The following is a 10,046-nucleotide window of genomic DNA, read 5'->3' as shown; positions in this document are numbered from 1 at the left end:
ATTTTTGAACCAAATACACACCTTTATCGTCGTCTTTCAACCAATATCTCGTTGTGGAAGTTGGTGATAACCTGATACAATAAAATAACAGAACGTTCCTGACATCTATTATTGACAGACGAAAACTATGCCCATTGTGGTCAACAGAATATTTATTTGAGAAAGAAATAATTTTTCTAGCACATATTCATTAAAATACGTGTGAAATTTTTAAATTTGCGAGAATTCACTGAATTTGTTTTTGATTTTTTCCCGGAAATTCCAACTGTAATGAATTAGGGGAAAATGTTAATGCAAAATTTAAGTCCTTCCTCCTCTTAGAAGACAACTCTGCTTTTTAAGGATGAGTTTTATAAAAAGCACTTATATCTTTTCATGGGCGTTTTGAAAGAGGACCACCATAATTCACTACACCTGATGTGTTGTCCTGTATTAAGGTTCCATCAATGTCGACATCTATATTTACGTTTACAACCTCATTTTCAAAATAAATATGAATGTGCAAAGTTTTGTGTTCCATTGCGCCCAAATTTTTTTCATGTATTTCATAAGTAGTCATTATTTGTTGTAGTTCAATTTTAGCGACAAATACGTCATTTTAAAACCATTAAATACATGCTCTTCTGAGAAAAAATTCGCTTTGACTCATTTCTTTTAAATCGTAATGCATTTCTCTTTTATAATGGATTTAGGTTAAATAATGCTACATCACACTGGACACATACCTAACGTCTACGATTTTTTATTATGAAATATGACGATATCTGATAAATACGCGGCATAAAAAGGCGTAGGATTATATCTGACACTATATATGCGGGTTGCATTATTTAACATAGAATACCGAATTCGGCCAAGTTGCGAAAACGCAACATAATGTTCCCAATCCGATTTTCGCTTATTGTTGACTTCCAGACGGAATATAAGCTGTCATATCTTTTAAATTAAATAGTGATGCATGCATGGACGAATAAAACACTTAATAAAGTGAATTAAAATGGAATAAAAAGGTAACTCTTATGAAAACATATTTATCTTGCGTATCAGATGACTTGATAATTTACACATTTTGAGTATTTTTTTAAATATTGAAATACTTATAAAAAATCATTATTATCTCACCAAAAATCAGTTTAAACCTATATTTATCGAAAAAAAGAGAATGAGTAACGAATAAAATTCATTTGAAACAATTAATTTGTATTTCTTCGCGTACTTCTTCATAATGTTGCGTGCTCGCAAATTTGGCCGTAAATGGGTTAAGGAGTCATTTACGCAGGAATAGTAGGCCAGATGATTATAAAAGGCTTCTAAAACAAGTCCTGTACAGGGCTATGCTATTGGCCATGAACCGAAACATCACAGACCCAGATGGAACTCTGCCACTCACTCACTTAGTCGTGGACAGGCCTGAATACTCCGATATATGTGCTTATTGAGTGCGATCTCGGAACTGCGGCGCCGTTTGTACGAATACACTCTCTTGTGTTGTAATACACCCAGTAGCACTACATCATCTATTCCTCCACGTCCGTTAGAAATCCCTGGACACCCTCTCCAGTTTCATCGATTTATTCACTCAGGGGGATAAAACTTGGGGATCCTAGTTAGAGGTCAAGGCCAGCAGTTTTTTCACAGTACATTTTCTCTGCAGGCCTTTATACCTCTGGTCTATTTCGGTTTTGAGGAAAAAATACGATATTTTTGTTCCTTCGAGCATTTTATTATGCGTTGCTACGCTGGTTGCTCACAGTACACATTTTCACATTCATCCTATCGTCACGCCGAAGAGTTTCAAAGGACGATGAGCTAACATGCCTTCGTGGAATGGTGTCGTAAGTTAAAATAAAAGGTAATTGCACTTTTCCATAGCTATTTTAACGAGTAGAACGTGTTTTGGCAGTCAGATCCATCATGTTTTTGTATCAGATCCGTGAACTGAAAGGCGTCGTATGCATAAAAATATTTGTGGAAAAGTGGAATCACATCTTATTTCACTATATCGAACTTCCACTATATCACATTTAAATTGGCTGAATTTAATATCGTACAAATAACAGAACGAAAGTTTCTTTCTATCTTTTATCGCTGTCGGATGCTCCTAGTCGTTGATTTTTCAGCGATCTAAATTTAGACCAGGACACTTTTGTTGCCGGAGGTAATCTCGGAAAGTACATACATGTACAAGTAAATTTGGTAGAATTATCAAAACTTTGTAATTTTCACAGAAATTCTATTCTAAACTCGGCTAAGCGTTTCACCCTTTTATGGCATAGTCAATTTAATCTGTGGCAAGTTAATGTATCCCAGCACGAATGTTCAAAATTTCCTCAAAGCTATTTCTGAAACGATTAATTTTATTAGAATTATTTTCCTTCATGTGGGCCCATTTCTCTGCGTTTCTCGAACATTAAAGCTATACAGTGAGTCTTCTTTTTTTTGGCGATACTTGATGAAATGCGATAACCGATTGCTTCAATATGATCAGATGGAGGAACGCCGTAAATATTATGCCAAAAGCGAATACGACTATGTGCCTTGGGCTGCAGAGCCAAGACTTAAACCGAATACCTAACGAAGTTAAGTGCTCGCTTTTTGATAGATTTTTGAAACAGCCAACGACAACTCTTCGGCAGGCCTTCACTAGGTCCCCCGCAAAGTTACTGAAGGACTCAATCCAGCAGAGGAATAAATCATTCTCTTTGACCAGGACTCGAGTTGGCATGTTGCAATGGAGAACACACAGACCCGTCACATAGCTCCGTCTTGATGGGCCGTATTATTTGTTCTTGGTGACGTATTACTCCCTTAAAACTTTAGCAATCAACTTGAAATTTCCTGAGTATGTAGAACACATGCTTTTAACAGTAACTAATACAGAGCTGAATTATGAAATAAAAATAAAATAAAAGTGGTTAAAAAACACGCTCTTTCTAAAAAAACAGTATAAAATTTACTAAAAAAATTGCTTTTTATCCCTTGGAGAATATAAAGCGTGGGTGCTAATTAGTTTTTTTTAGAAATAAGTGTAGAAGCGCCTGTTAGGTGAGGAATTATTGGCACCCACGTTTAATTCTCCGGGTGATGAAATGCTTATTTTTTACTTTTTAGTTCATTTTATATTGTTTTTAGAAGGAGTGCTTTTTAAATATTCTTTTTTTTATTTTTATATTTTTTAGCTAGAATATTAATTTGAATTTCAAATTTATTTTGTAATCCATTTAAAAATTATTTATACAATTTTATTTAATTAAAGTGGGGCATATAAGGGTACAACAAACTTCCTCTTATAAAGTGAAAAATAGCAAAGAATAACTATATCGTTGGAGGACGCGAAAAGTCAACTTGTCAATTTAAATATATATATGGAAAACAGTCGACTTTTCTAGTATACGAACATATAACCTTCTGGCCGTTAGGCAAACGCGCAAATCGTTCAGCCAGATGACTCATATTGTAGACTGGAAGAAATAAATCACTATTGCCCTGAAGCTGAACGATTAATAAAATGTTATTTATAGAAAAAGGTGGATTATACTACCTCTGAAACCTATGAATAGTGTATGAATACATTAACAACTCATTCCGATGCGTACTGAAAATTCCAACTGTGACAATGCCAAATGAGTTAAAAATCATTTACATGATTACATCGATGAGACATATATAAACAGACGAAGCAAGTTAAGAAAATTGGTTGTAAAAAACACCAAAGAAAATACCACGGTGAAATTTTCAAATTCCAGCTACCGGCTTTGTTGACATGGGTAAACTTTATGTACCTTGAAAATTTCAGGATGATAGAACAAGATTCCAACGTGTGATGCGTGACCGAAAAAGGCCGTAAGAGGGGAAGGGATGCGTGTTCGTAACTAGCAAGCCTATCAAAGTTTCTCGAAGTTAAAATTTTAGTCGGCAAGTTACTCTTCGTGTAATATGGAGTGCGTGTCAAATACAGAATAAATCTCCCGTGGTTTGAAGGATGCTGATATCTGGTAACATATCATATTACAGCCCGGATAGGTGGATGGTGTATTATGCAGTACATTCCCAACAAAAAGAACACCTAACCAAGTGAATACGAAGGTTTTCACTGCATTGCTGGAAATTCATCTTGGGAATTCCCATCTCCCTTAGGTACGATCTTTTCCTTCGAGAGCCCTTTGGCTTGTCCCGAGGACGTTCTATAAAGTGAGAGGAAGATGATGAACAGCCTCTCCGATACCACTGCCTCCATTGACTGTGCCCTCTTAAATCAATAGACAGTCTTCGAACAGAGCGGGGAAAGGGGCGAAGATTTCGTTGCCAATACACTACTTGGCCATTCTATTTGTTACTTCCTAGTGATTATGCCACCCACAATTTCAACGTGTACTGCAGTGTCGTCTACCTCGCGTAATTGTATTCGAGCTTTCTATGCTACACGTACGTTACCCAGCTATCGTAATGTAACAGTATTTGGAGGAGGCCACGGGCAGGTGAGCTCACTTGTCCCATGAGGCAATAGTAGGGGAGGAAGGGTAGAAAGAAACCCGGCATCTGCAGTAGACTGCTCTGAAACCTTTGAGTGCCAACAGATTTTCTAGGTACTATGCTGAAAGTGCCGTGGCATTTTTACTGATTTTGCAGTAGGTTAGGAAAAAAATTAGGTCTCAAAAACAACTAAAGGTATATATTCAAAAACTTTAAGAATTCTCTACTATACGTGGTTTCACCTTTTTAATGCATTATTTGACAAATTTTGGTGATATGAGTTAATTTTCATAATGTAAAGAAAATATTTAATGTTAAAATTAAATGAATATTGACTATTGAATGATTAGTGAACTATCAGCATCTAAGAGTGACATTGCAGGAGGAGCACGATAGTGCTCCCCTATCTTTCACGAGTATGACAGTAGTAAAACAGAGTATGTGACTGTCACAGATGAAGTGAAAGAGGCTATGTATTTAAAAGTTAAGCTGATTACTTTATTGCATAGTTGCAACATTAAATGTGTCTGAGCTAACAGTACTTCCTTATTTCCTTGCAGTGCCAACAGCCTTCTTTCATGCAATTGTTGGGGCTGGGCTAAACTATCATGATTAGACTCCTGCTCAGTCTGGGTTGAGGCAAACATAGTCCCTTGTGAACAAGTCCTGGACTTTGCAATACATTCCAGGGGAAAAATTTCCCCAACTGCAGCAATAAAATCATTCACTTTTGGCTTTCCTAAGATCTAGTGCCATGTATCAAGATATGCGAAAAATGCAACAAACGCCAGCCTACGTAATGAAAGGGTTGATAAGGACTTGTTTTCAAGAGGGAAAGAGCACTAATATATATTTTTTGCTCTTCTTCCATAATCCTACCACCAGGATGTCAGAAGCTACAAACCCCTCCCCTCTCACGTACAGTCGGATCCGGATTTAACGTCTTCGCATTTCACGTTTTTCCGCATTTACCGTTTATTTTTTGGTGTCCCGATTCATTCCCTACTAGGACAATGTAAACAATATCCGTATTTAGTGTTTCCGCATTTTGCGTTTTTCCGCATTTATGGTCGTACAAATTTTTCCTGCACAAGATTTTTTCCCCGATTTAACGTTTTTTTCAGGACGGTTCAAGCAAATGATTATCCAAATCTTCTAATTTCTGCTCATCAACAAGAAGAGTCTCATTAAAGTTTACCAAGAGTCGATAGAATCTACCGAGGAACACTTCCTCAACTGCTTTCTTCCGCGAATGCAGCGCTGGGACCTTCAACTCGCAAGCTGGGCGATTTGTCTTTTCGTAATGTTTCGCTCCCCTTCTGATCCAAACACCAGGCACTTTTTGTATCAGGCCCGATCTAATGGAGCTAAGTCATCCCTCAATAACCTCTAACTACCATATTCTTCACTTCTTGAACTTTACTTCGATGACACGTGACGACTGATGACACGAGTTATTCTCCGAGGGCCGTTACAATGACGGTTTTCTCGTAATGTTTTCACTTGATGGCTTATGCCCCTTTCAACTCTACTCTCTACGAGCAGTCCATTGTTAGCCCAATATATTTGCAGTCGGCTACTTTCTCTTTTCAAAAGAGGAGGCCCAATATCATTGCACAGTTCACTAGAAGATTCTTTCTATAATCCATTCCAAGGTCAGTTTCCACGGAGGAACAGCGAAAGAGCCGAGGAAGTGTTTCCCCTGTCATGATCGTGAGTGAGAGCATTCTTACCCTACCGAACAACATTATTCTACATCGAAATTTAGATATCCCGGAGCCCATTTACCGACATGCGGCTGGTTGATATCGCTGTCGATTCAAAGATATTTATGTGGTGCTATTTTATGTCAAAAGAGAATGACAATCGGAGTTTTGACGAACTATCACGATCCATGACTCTAAATAAATTGTTCATGCTGGAAAAAAAATCACCGCATAATCACGGTAAAATAGATGTGCGCGGAAAATTACGAAAATTCAGCAGGAATCCCTTGGTGGTTGACTTCGACATCATAACTCGGACGAAATTGCCAAACTCCTGAGGTACTGCCAATTTTTCATATGAAATCCAGTTCTGTTGAAGATTAAACCTTTTCACTTAACAGAGTTTGGCTAATCGTTATTCAAGTTCCAACCAAATTTTATTAAAAGCTGCCGAGAAACAAGGTGAGTCGGAGTCAAGGTGATCAGCGCTCCGCGTAAACAACTTCTCCCGGCTCCATTCGACCTGCATGAGGCCGCGGATATATGACAACGAATCTGGTGTTATCATTGAATTGAATCACCATCGACTTGTACGCATACCAGAAATAAGATTCTCCTTTTTTGGATGACCTCGAAATCCAAAATGTGCGCACTGGAGGCTTTTTAAAGGCTCATAAATCCCTCGTTTCGCCGAGGCAACAGAAAACGTTAAGTTGGCAAAATTCTAGAAAACCTCCCTTTTACTAGATATTCGGTAGTTTAGAATTCGGGATTAGCGATCTTCTGCTGTCCCCTCATTAGACTCATCTTTATTGATGCAATGACGATTGTGCCTACCTACATGTCACTTTTACAGAAAAAATTTTAAAATTTCATCAAGACTACTGAAATATGCGTAAAAAAGGAATCACTAATGTCCATAATAATATTCCGTGAGGGAATACTTTTAAGTTGATGTATATTAATATTTTCTTAAAATATTTCATTAAAACAATTGTCATCCTCTCATTACTTATTTTTGCTACCCATTTTTTAGCTGATTCCTGAAAAGTGTTATCCAACCTTCATTAGGCAGAGAACATTTAATCAATGAATTTTTTGCTGCATGCAGCACCTTTTAGTCACTCAAAACAATATTTTTTATTCGTAAAAACCCATTCCAATCATTACAGACCCTAAAACCTGAAAAAATGGCAGGTCCTCATTTGGTGTTTTAACCTATTTAGTGTTTTAAATTTTGTCCCCCCTGATAATAACGTTTAATCAGGATTCAACTGTATATGCTATTTCTACGCATACAATAGCCAAATGAAATTAAAATATATTTCATCCTATCCGATAATCTTAGTCAAATGAAGAGAAAAGTAAAAACCATATGAATTATTTATGTAATTTAGGTAGGCCACTGCCAGGGGAACTTTTATGCCCATGAATGGCATTCAAAATAAATATAAAACCTCAAGGAACCAAACTAGACATGAAGTGAGGAATGTATATAAACTGAGAAAAATAAATATCAGCTATCAGTAGGTGAAGAAAATGGAGAAGAAACTTGACACCGATGCAAACAAAAGTTTTGAGTCAAATAGCACCTTTTTGGGGGGTTTGAATTTGTTATCTCCCATTCCTTCTGTCCCCTTGGTAAGAGTAGCTCTCATCATCACAGAGCATAGCTGTCTTCACTGTAAACCTATGGTCTTCTTGCCTCACATAGTTACCATCACCACAGAGGCAAACCATTATCCCCATAGAGGGTAGTTACCATGAAAAATTAAATAAAAATACTTTTCATGTTTACTACAGTAAAATTAAATCAACCAGCCTGGGTTTCATCTACTTCACAGGCATTTTCAGAGTCAAAACAGAAAGTGGCAAACACTTATATACCAAAATTTGGGACTAGGGGCAGAGTTTTAATGGAGGTAGGATGTGGGGTTGGGATCAGGGTGTCAATGTAATGCTGGCTAGGAAAACATGGCTGTTAACATGTAGAACAGGATCTTTTGGGAGAAGGGAAGATTATCGATGATAAAGGGGAGTGGAACAAAAATTCATTTTAATCTCTTGAATGTGTTCGATGCAGCATATGCATCCTTGCTATCCCATTCTTATATAATGCTTTTATTGTAGGTATTTAAATCCCTAGGGTGATTCAATTCGGAGGCACTGAAGAGTTTGTAAGGACATTATGTAAAATATTTTTAGCATCATAATCACTCTCCAAAAATTTTCCAAAACATAATATCCTATGAACAATTGATTGAACTTTATAATTATAAATACATATGCACAATTTCCAGAGCTGGCAGCAAATTCATTAGGCTGGCCAGCCAAAAATGATAATTATAGGGTGTATATCTTAAAGTACGTGAGAGTTCCTCTTAATTCCACAAAGAAGAGCTCTGCTCACCATAGGACCTCTCTCATCACAAATGATGGGCCACAGCTGTCATTAGTGCGGAGAAGACAGTGGAGCCTCAATCATTGATTGCTCAGTTAAGATTTCGTTGCATAACCCATCGATCACTTCCTTAGACTGTCCCTCCATACTTCCTTGGTCTTTCTTTCCTATCTCCTCCTCCATCCTCCCTTTTCATCCCATCCCCATGTCAAAATAATCAGTTTTTCAATAGAGTGAACTTAGAGATATAGCAAAAGAATGGGATAAAACCAAAGAAAATATATCTAAAATACAAATTATGGAAGAAATATCTGTTCCTTTCAATTATCTTTTATCCTCTTGGTCTTTCTTCTCCTTTTCGATGGATAGTTGAAGCTCAGCCAAATCCTCATTCCCAGCAGGGGTAGGTCCCACCACTGAGCATATTTGCCTTCATAGCAACAAAAGGTTGTTCTTGTTGCCTCAGAGGGTTGCTCTCCTCAGTAATGTTGATAACAATGGTCACCATAGCAATAGGGTAGTTTCCTTCATCAAAGAAAACGAAAGGCATTGATTGCGATTCGTTACCCAACATTAGTGTATTCATAATATACAAATTATTTGATTTTAGAAATCCCAGTTTAGACGAATAATAATGGTCAATTTTAACCGCATTTGAAAATGGCCTGATTGGTGCCCATGTGATACCGCTCCCGGTGATGTCACAGGGACCTAGATGCTATACCAGTAGTCAGGAGTTTTACATCAACTGAGATTACCAATCTAAGATGATTTGAGTGCATGAGGCACAGAGCTCAGGGCAACATCCCTTAATAATCACCTATTAAAACTGCCTATGGTCAGAAAGTTTCCTTGATTTGATAGGGTATTAATAATCCTTATTTAAGCCAAGCGCTACCTGCTAGCAGGGTAGGTACTCTGCTACCTGCTAGCAGCCTGCATGGTAGCGGCGCTCATAGCCTCACACCAAGGTGGCCTCACACATTGGCAGCCAGAGCCAGAATGATGTCACAGGGGCTTTTCCCAGCATTCATACTTAGCCGATGTGTTTTCATGTGCTTGAAAATTTTCACTTTTCATTTAATTGCGGAAAATAGATATCGTAATTTAAAAATCTAAAAGCGTGAAATACGTAGTCAAGGAGTAATAATCTTTTGATTTAGGCAATAAAAAAATAATAGGAAACCACCGTATTGTTTTTCTTGTCATCACAAAGAACATTAAGGAAGTGTTGCTGTAATGTTCATCATTAGTCAGCAAGGCATTGTTTAAATTCCATGGCCACGATTGGGGCACATATTAGGTAATATTAGACATGGTCTTAAGTCACCCATTTCCCTTTAAATACAGTCCTATTAGTTAAAGAAACGCAGATAAAATTATTAGACAAAACTGTAAACCATCATTATGTACATAAGTCTTAAAATTATATCTGCTGCTAAATTTTATCCATCTTTCCTAGTGTT

Source organism: Ischnura elegans, chromosome X, assembly GCF_921293095.1.
Source record: "Ischnura elegans chromosome X, ioIscEleg1.1, whole genome shotgun sequence".
In the NCBI taxonomy this organism is placed as follows: domain Eukaryota; kingdom Metazoa; phylum Arthropoda; class Insecta; order Odonata; family Coenagrionidae; genus Ischnura; species Ischnura elegans.
The sequence above is the reverse complement of the archived record's forward strand: the minus strand, read 5'-3'. Positions refer to the sequence as shown.